The sequence below is a fragment of the Myotis brandtii genome, unplaced genomic scaffold (genome assembly GCF_000412655.1).
Source record: "Myotis brandtii unplaced genomic scaffold, ASM41265v1 scaffold223, whole genome shotgun sequence".
In the NCBI taxonomy this organism is placed as follows: domain Eukaryota; kingdom Metazoa; phylum Chordata; class Mammalia; order Chiroptera; family Vespertilionidae; genus Myotis; species Myotis brandtii.
The window spans coordinates 206,938-214,797 of record NW_005358369.1 but is presented as its reverse complement, the minus strand read 5'-3'; the positions used below and the strand labels follow the sequence as shown (position 1 = coordinate 214,797).

The window sequence follows — 7,860 nt, the reverse complement described above, 5'->3', positions numbered from 1 at the left end:
AGCAGGTTAAGGGAGCCTCTGGGTCTCTGGAGCCTTCTAGGTGGAGAATGGGACCCCCTGACCCCAGGCAGCTGGAAACATAGGGCCTGTGAGATTTAGGGTTCTCTCCCTCCAGAGAGGGAGACTTCGCTCTCGGTTTGGAGGAGCTGCTTATAAAATGCACGGTGTCCAGAGAGGCGGACGGTGGGGTCATTGCCAACACCCCATCTCCTTTCCCTGGAGAGTACACGACCCCTCTCTTTCCAGCCCTTTGAGTCCCATGGCTTCACATGACTGGTACTAGCCAATGGAGTGGAATGAAAGGAGGTCCCTCCCTGGGCCACGCCCCTTCCCAGGTCAGGCCACGCCCCTTTTCTTTGAGCTGTGAAGGTCCAGGCTCTACCAGCCTCTTCTTGGAGTTGAGATGTGGAGACACCTGCTGGTCCCCAAGTCGCTGCGTGAAACAGCTGCTGGGAGGGCCACCAGCCCAGCCTAGCACAAAGCCCTTGAGGCAGAGGGAGGGAGCTCAGGGCCCCGTGGTTGTGGGACCGGAGCCTGTCTGCCTCCGTGGAGTCTCAGCTCCGCCACCGACAGGTCTGCCACCTGGGCCAGGACTGCGCCCTCATTGTCTCCACCTGAGACTGGGGATGGTGACAGTGCCTGCTGGGTGGGAGCCAGTGAGGATCAATGAGATGCTTCATGGGAAACAGCCTGGAGAGCCCCTCACACGTGTTCGTTCGGTCATGCATGTAAGTGTCTAGCACAGTGCCAGGCACCATTCCCTGCCCCTGCCCAGACACCCCACTATTCAGCTTTCCCCCACCCTGTGTCCTGTGCGGAGGGTCAAAGATCAACAATAAAGACCAAGGGGTGTTCTGGGCTCAGGGGGGGGGGGGGGGGGGGGGCTTGTGAGGTGGACCGGCCTGGCTTCATGTCAGGCAGCACCGACTTGCTGTGTGACCCTGGGCAATCACACAACCTCTCTGTGCCTCAGTCGTCTGTAGAACGAGGGCCCGGACATGGATGCTGCCTGGCGTCAGGTGCTCCATGCCACTTTGGCTTTGCCCGTGTCCTCTGTGACCAACAGCAGGTCCGTGCAGGGGCTGTGGGCGCCCTGGCCCTGAGGGCCTCACTGTCTGCATGGAGCCCAGGGAGGTGGTGCCTGACACGATGGGTGCGAGACTGGGTCAGCCTTCGGGCAGTCCTGCAGCTGCCCTCACGGCCTGGCCTTCATTTCTGGGGGTTGAACCCCAGCACCTGCGTTTCCCCAACTTTGCCAGGACCAGGGTTGAGAGACTGTGTATCCTGCTGCATCCACAAGCATCATAGCACGTTTTCTTCCTGTCGTTACAAATTCATTACAAAGATAAATATTCAGTGGCTGCTTAGCATTCCATTGGCTAGATGGCTCTACGTTTATTTAACCAGTTCCTTATGGTTGGCGTTTGTTATTTTGATTTTTAAAAATATAAATAACACCACCATGGATACTTTTATTCCCAATCTTTATCCAAATACTGAATTATGCCCCTAAGATAGGTTCCTAGAAGCAGAATTCCTGAGTCAAAATGTTCTAAGACTCTATGTACAGAGGGTTGAATTGCCTTCTAAAAATGAACCTTCATTTTACTAGGGATGCAGAAGTGAGGTCCAGAGGGAGGGGCCGTGTCACAAAGTGTGGGCAGGAGCTCGGTGATGCTGGCCCTCTGGCCAGTGCTTGTCTGTGATTGGTCACCGGCATGGAGGGAGATCCTTGGGTTTTGCTGGAGCTGGGGGTGGTGTGGCGGGTGTGGGGTGTGGGGGGTTGGGGGGTGATGGTGGGGACAGCAGGACCTCACGCTATGGGAACTACAGTCTCTCAAGGCACCATCTTAGCTGTTGTCATCAGCATTTGCTTTGGCTTCAGACCCAGCCGGGTGTGTGTGTGTGTGTGTGTGTGTGTGTGTGTGTGTACATCAGGTCATTTATTCAAAAGAGGAACAGATAAGCATAGTTGGACAAGGACTCACCCTGGTATTGTCAGTGTCAGAGAAGAATTGGACATCACTTCCCTGTGCTGCTCCGGTGCTGGAGGTGCTGGAGGTGAGGCCTGGACCCCGCCACGCCCCAGCCAAGGCCCCAAGGTCCTGCTGCCCGCCCCAGTGGCCCTGCTGTGCCTTAGCCCTGCTCCTCAAGCTGGTCCAGAACCCCCTCCAGGCCAGGCCCTCCCCAGTGCCAGGCTCAGGGGGCCTGGCGCTGAGGTTTCGGACGCCCAAACCCGCCTGGGCATGTCCTGGTTCGGGCCGACTTCCCCTTTCCATGAAACAGCCTTTGCCCAAAGACAAACACCCGGCCCTAACGGATGGTCCCGTGAGCGCCATAGTGGTGAAGACACATCCTTTCTGGGCAGTGTCCCCCTCCTGTGTGTGTGTGTGTGGGGGGGGGGTGTCCCACTGGGCCACGCCCAAGGGATCGTTCTGGGCGCATAGACGGAGTGCAGCCCCTGGTTCCGTCTGTGGGCTGGGAGAGGAGGAAAACCGCAAAGTCACTTGTGCGGAAAAACCAGGCCGGATCGGTTCCCAGAGGCAGTTTTTCCTTCACGCCTGAGGCCCGGCAGGCGGGTAATATATCAGCTGCGCCGCCGTAACTGGACAGCAGCGTGGGCTTGTAATAAGGGGGTGGTAATACACCACGAGAAGCTGTAGGCTCATAAAACCTGACCTTACAAATCCCCCGCGTCTCAGCTCCACACAGCAGCCGCTCCCCGCGGGGGGAGTCCCAGCCTCAGAGGGTCGCCACTGATCGCAGAACGATTTATACCCGCCCCACCTCCCTCCTTCTGAACTCCCCAAGGCGAGCTAATCAGGGCACATTCATAATTTCTTTTGGAAACAGGAACGCCACATCAAAACGCGTCAGGCTCAGACTGTTCTCCAGGGCCAGGGAGTGGGGCCTGAGAGGTTAAACACGCTCATTAACAATTAGGCTAAAATGTTCCCTTGGCAACTTCCTCTCCCCCCATCCCCACTCGGCTGGGCCTCTGTGGGTGCGGGTGCCACTGGAGGACCCTCTTACTCTCAATCGTGGGCAGGGAAACTTTGTCTGTGAAGGGCCAGACATACGTATTTCAGTCTTTTCGGGCCTGACGGTTTCCTTCGAAACAGGCAAGGACAAGACAATATGCCAACGGATGGGTGTGGCTGTTTCAATAAAACTTTATTTACAAAGGCAGGTGAGCAGGATTTGGCCTGAGGGCTGGAGTTTGCTAAGCCCTGCTCTCCATGGTGCATCCTCTTCCTTGAGTGTCATTACCACTGGCAACTTGCTCTCTGGGTGACAAGGGGGGCAGCCTGTAGCATCAAGCTGGCACCTGGGTTCCCGGCAGGAGCTATCGAGACCTCGTGACACACCGGAGAGTTTCCTAGGCAACAACTCATTTGACCCTGAGAGAGATGTCATCGCCCCCTCCCATTCCACGGATGAGAAAACTGAGTCCAGAGTACGGCAGAGATGGGATTCGAACCAGGTGCTCTGGGCTGGAGGGCACAGACGGGCGGAAAAGTAGCAGATACAGCAGAGCCTGGCTTCAGTTCTGTCACCAGGATTAAATACCACGTGTGGGAAACTGCTTGGGAGACTCCAAAATGCTGAGTAAATGTTAGTTTATCTAATTTTCCTGAAGAGCCGAGGCGAGAGACTGGGCAGCCCTCTTGTCTGCAGCCCGAGGCTCTGCGTTGGCATCAGCGTTGTGCCAAACCTGGCTCTGGCAGGAGTCCTCCGCAGGTGGCGCTGGATGTGAGTCTGATGATCGATGCCAAGCCGTAGCCGGGAGTGGGCATGGGCCGGCCGCCTGGCCCCAAAGGGCAGGACTTTGAACCCTTTTGGACAGACAGCGGGGCGCAGGGGCGGCTCCCTGCCGGCACGCGGAGGAGGCTCCGGCAGCATGGGGTTCTGCTTAGGGCAGCCGCTCCGTCTGGGCAGATGGCCTGCAGGAACGGGGCTCGGCCGATCTGGTTTCAACTAATTCTATTAAATGAAAAGTTCTGTCGAGCAGATTCCTTCGAGAGCCTCTGTCCACATGGCGATTTAATCAAGTAAATTAAAACATCCTTGCTCTCTGTCCGCCTTGCTGCGGTGGCCTGGTGGGGACAGGGAGGGGGAGGAGGGGAAGTCTGCATCTGCAGGGGCCTGGGCCGGAGGTGGAGGGCTGAGGCCCCTGGAGACAGAGGCAGGGCTTGGAGTGACAAGGGGGTGCAGGAGGGGGCCTTGGCGGGTTCAGGGTTAGGGTGGCCGAGCCCACAGGAGGCTCTCAAACCATCGGCCCGTCTCCCTCGTGATGCGGACAGGGACAGGGAGGCCCAGCGCAGGGAAATGACTTGCTCAGGGTCCCCCAGGGGGGCCGAGACAGGAGAGCTGAGAGCTCAGAGGGACTGAGGAGATGAGAGGCAGGGAAGACCCGTTCCGGAGCCACCTCTCGGGGCTCTCAGGAGGCCAGCGTGACGCTGGCAGAGCCGGGAAGTGGGGCTGTTTTTCTTGTTTTCCCTTTTTATTCAGCAGAGAGCTTGGCTTCTTCCTCTGCGCCCTGCCTGGGTTACTTATGGGGGTCTGTCTCCCCCACAAGTCCGCCGGCGGCATTGTGTGGTGTCGCGCTACGGCTTCAGGCCCCTCTGTCAAAGATAGAAGCTTCCTGCCCAGCAGCCTCACCGTTTGTAAAGCAGGGAAGAGCCGCGCGGAGCTGGGAGGCCGCGCTCTGCCCTCGTGGCCCTCCCCCTTCGCCGCCCTCCATGGATGGCCCCCACCCTGAGAAGCACAATTGGAAGTATTTGGACTTGGCATTGGCTCACGCCCTGCTAACCCATCAGGTGAACCCAATAAAGATGTGCTGCCTTAAGCTCGATTGCACAGGATTCCTGATAAAATAGCGACGCCTTTGATGTACATGCTCTCGACAGTTTACCTATCACTTTCCACCCGTCATTTTCTTTCTTTCCTCCCCACGTTCCTGTGAGATAGCAAAGCCTGCGTTAGGGTCCGGCCCATTTCACAGATGAGGAAACTGAGGCTCAAAACTGTGACCCGACTGGCTGAGAAGCTACGCAGCAGGGCTCGGTTCACAGCTGATTGCAGTCGCCCATTTCACAGATGAGGAAACTGAGGCTCAAAACTGACCCGACTGGCTGAGAAGCTACGCAGCAGGGCTCGATTCACAGCTGATTGCTGTGTCTGGGCTGGTTGCCCACAGGCAGGGACAGAGGCAGCTTGCAATGGCCCCGGCAGCTATGGGTGGACATGAGGTGTGGGGTCAGTGCGGGCCGGGCCTAGACACAACTGCAAAGAGAAAAGATTTGAAATGTATCCCTCTCCCCTCCAGGCCCATCCCTCTATGCTCCCAAGTTGCCTGTGGGGTGAGCTGGTAACTAGGCTGCTGGCTGCTATGAAGAGCTTAGCAAGTGGGGTTGCCTTGCCCTGACGGAGCGTCACCCACTGTCACCCGCAGCGGGAAAAGCACCTCCACCTGGAGGGGCAGAGGTCACCTGGGGACTGGCCGGCTCCGGTCTCCTTCCCGCCCCTTTCATTCTCCGGCCGCTCTGCCTGGGCTCCCACGGGGACCTGCGGCGTTCCCTGCGTGCGGGAGACCCGCTCTACCACCAGACCCACAGGATGCTCTGATCTCACTCATTCTCACCAAACGCTCACCTGGGTGATGTGAGCTCGCTCCCATTCTCCACCGGGGTTCAAGCCCACGGTCAACAAACCTCGGTTCTTCTCTCCACGATTACAGGCATTTTTATCTCATGCTCACTGTGAGCCGGGCACTGCCTGAAGTGTCTCGCGTGTGCAGGGGGGTCTCGCTGTGGCCTACGAGGAGCCCCCGGCTGATGGGCAGGCCTCTCTGGCACAGCAGGCTGATGGCTGAGGAGGGCGCTGAGCTGGGCGTCCAGGCAGCTGCGGAGCCTGCCGCTAGGGACCCGTTGTCTGCTCACGACACGTGGTGCTTGGATGAACACCACCGAGGTCCCTAGGGGGAGTGGCTCAGGGTTCGAGGACTCAAACAGCCTTACTCAAATCCACCTGCTGGACACACCCAGGTGGGCTCTTGAGAGAAGACGGCTTCTAGAAGTGAAAATGACATTGCTTCCCGAGTGCCCGTGGGGTCTGGGCAGCCTGCAGGGGACCCCCTACCAGTGGCACCCATGGGGGGCAAGGATGCCATCCCCCCAGCTCCTAATCTTACCCGGAGCACCTGGCATGGATGGGCACCCTGAGACCGAGGGCTTCAGTGGTGACGTTCAGGGGATGAGCTAGACCACCCATGGGCACGGAGGTGCCATGGGACGCGGGGAGGATGAGCTTAGCAGAACCTGGAGGACGAGGGCTTCAGTGGTGACGTTCAGGGGATGAGCTAGAACCACCCATGGGCACGGAGGTGCCATGGGACGCGGCGAGGATGAGCTTAGCAGAACCTGGAGGGAGAGGACTGGATCCCAGGATGTCCCTCAGCACTCTCAGAAGTGCTGCAGGGTCCTTATGAGGTGACTGGGGGCCGGAATCTCCGCCAACTGCCTGAGCTGAAGGTGGGTGGGGAGCCAGTGACGTGTGAGGGTCAGTGACGGTGAGTCCCTGCCCCTCAGGTCTCCAGTTCCCCGGGATTTGGGGAAAATCAGGTGGCGTAGGGGTGTGATGCTAATCTCCAAAACCACCCTGCAGCATTACAAACGAGGACTCCGAATTCATTCCTTGTCGGGAGGGTGTCATTGGGGGTATTCTTGCCCCCCGGCTGATAACACAGTGTGGATCGTGTATGCTCAGAGAAGCAGCATTAGGCAGGGGCTGTGTGCAGGGGCTCTTGAGCCAGAAAAAACACGGATTGAATCTTGGCCGGCGCCTGGTTAGGGGGGGCCGCGAGCAAGTTCCTGGTCCTCTCTGAGCATCGGAGCCTCATCCAGGACGCAGGGCTGCGTGCAGCCACCGCCGGACTCTGCAGAGAGGTGAGCCCCAGCGCGGGAGGCTGATGGGACCTCAGAGGACAGCGTGGAAGGCGGGCCTGTCCCGGGGAGCCGGCGGCTCTGCTGCGGGAGAGGAAGCCTGCGCCCCCAGCGTTCTCCTGCGTGACACGTGTGCCCGAGGCAGCCACTCCGGACAAATCGTCACCCAGAGGCGCCTTGCCTTCGTCACTGGAAGAGCTCCGTCCAACTCTCTCAGCCGCATTAAAGCAAGCCCTGCAGAAGCCTCTGGCTCAGACCCAGAGAGAACAGAAAAAATGAGGATGTTCCTGTGGGTTTCATCAAATCCGTCACATTTTTTTAATTTGTACTTTTTAAAATAAGTTTTTATTGATTTCAGAGAGAGAGACAGAGAGAGATAGGAACATCTATGTGGGAGAGAAACATAGGCTGCCTCCTGCACGCCCCCTACTGGTGATCAAGCCGGCCACCTGGGCACGGGCCCTGACTGAGAATCGAACCAGGGACATCTTGGTTCATGGGTTGACCCCCAACCACTGAGACACACAGGCCAGGCCCGTCACATTTTTAATTAACCCCCAACTACCCACAACTCACCAGTGAGGCCCACGCATGCCCAGGCCTGGGAGAGCAGCACTCCGTAGCGGCTCTCGGACCAGCTGGGCGGCCAGGTGACCCGCATCTCCACCAGGAGGAGTGGAGGAGCGCAGTTCGGACTGGCTCCTGCCATCTGGACCCGCCACCGGTCCCTTCCCTTCCTGGGGACTGAGTCACAACGGTGCCGATTCTGTCAACCCCGCACTCGCTGGGTGGCACGGGCGCTTGCTCTGTGCTCAGCACGTGTGAGTGGACACGAGGCTTTGCTCTGCTGAGGCCTGAGCAGCGTCCTCCGGAACTGCCCGCCTTGTTCTCTGCACACGCACCCCCAAGACAGGTG

General features: G+C 58.6%; 1 pseudogene; it reads right to left on the bottom strand.

The window, feature by feature from the left end:
* The window catches only part of LOC102242866, a 40,366-nt pseudogene extending 32,713 nt beyond the window's left edge, over positions 1 to 7,653 (bottom strand).
* Between the last annotated feature and the right edge of the window lie 207 nt (positions 7,654 to 7,860).